Source organism: Mesoplodon densirostris, chromosome 4 (assembly GCF_025265405.1).
Source record: "Mesoplodon densirostris isolate mMesDen1 chromosome 4, mMesDen1 primary haplotype, whole genome shotgun sequence".
NCBI lineage: Eukaryota > Metazoa > Chordata > Mammalia > Artiodactyla > Ziphiidae > Mesoplodon > Mesoplodon densirostris.
Window position 1 is genome coordinate 66,557,248 of NC_082664.1, and position 1,190 is coordinate 66,558,437.

The 1,190-nt window shown below is 33.7% G+C and overlaps 1 non-coding gene across 1 annotated transcript; it reads right to left on the bottom strand.

Annotated features, from left to right (window-relative positions):
* Positions 1–423: 423 nt before the first annotated feature.
* On the bottom strand, positions 424–549 carry LOC132489689 (U6atac minor spliceosomal RNA). Its single transcript, XR_009532078.1, has one exon. It is a non-coding gene; the product is annotated as a U6atac minor spliceosomal RNA (small nuclear RNA).
* Positions 550–1,190: the final 641 nt, after the last annotated feature.

A 1,190-nucleotide genomic window follows, 5' to 3' on the forward strand; every position in this document is an offset into this window, starting at 1 on the left:
TGATAGGGGTGGCATTAAATCTGTAGATTGCTTTGGGCAGTATTGCCATTTTAACAATGTTAACTCTTCCAACCCAAGAACATGAGATATCTTTCCATTTCTTTAAATCCTCTTTAATTTACTTTATTAATGTTTTTATAGTTCTCAGCAAATAAGTCTTTCACCTCCTTGGTAAGGTTTATTCCTAGGTATTTTATTTTTTTTAGTGCGATTTTAAAATCGTTTTACGTTCTCTTTCTGATATTTCATTGTTAGTGTAAAGAAATGCACTGATTTCTGAATGTTAATCTTGTATCCTGCTACTTTGCTGAATTCATTTATTAGATCTAGTAGTTTTTGTGTGAAGTCCTTAGGGTTTTCTATATATAGTATCATGTCATCTGCAAATAGTGCCAATTTTACTTCTTCCCTTCCAATTTGGATAAAAAACAATGGTTAGATGCCACAAAGTAGATGGAAATGCCCTAACCATATGCATGTTGTCAGGCCCAAGGGCCTCTTCCATTGTTGTCAAGGCGAGTGCTAACCTTGTCTCCTTTTATACAACACTGGAATAGAGAATTTTTTGACGAAATGTTTAGCTGACAGCAATTGACTGAGGTGTAATTTCTGAACAGCGCAACTAACCTTCTGGAATGAGATTTAAAGTAACAGCATACACTTTCTTCTGAGGGACCATATTTTAAAACCAATGTGATATTGCCCTTACGTTGGGAAATATTTCCAAAAAGCTATGAAATAGATCTTCAAAAATTTTATACATATGCAAACACAAATATTGTTCCAAAATTGTCTGTGTGTGTATGTGTGTCCATGTAGGCACAAAGGATTCACACTTTAAGTCAGACTGTCTGGGTATCTTGCTAAAACTCTTTCCCACTAGTTCTTAGAAAATTTTAATATGATAACTCCAGGGAGCCTGAGGCAGCATGACTTATGGTGGTGAGGCAGAATAATGTTTTGAGATACTCACCTGGATTGTTTGCTGAATATATTTTTCCTCTCCTGAATTTTAATTAGGTAGGTCTGGTTTTATTATCCAATCTGCCATTCTGTGTCTTTTGATTGGAGCATTATTCCATTGACATTTAAAGTAATTATGATAAGTATGTATTTATTGCCATTTTAAACCTTGTTTTCCATTTGATTTTGTATTTCTTCTTTGTTCCTTTTTTTTTTTTTTGCTTTTC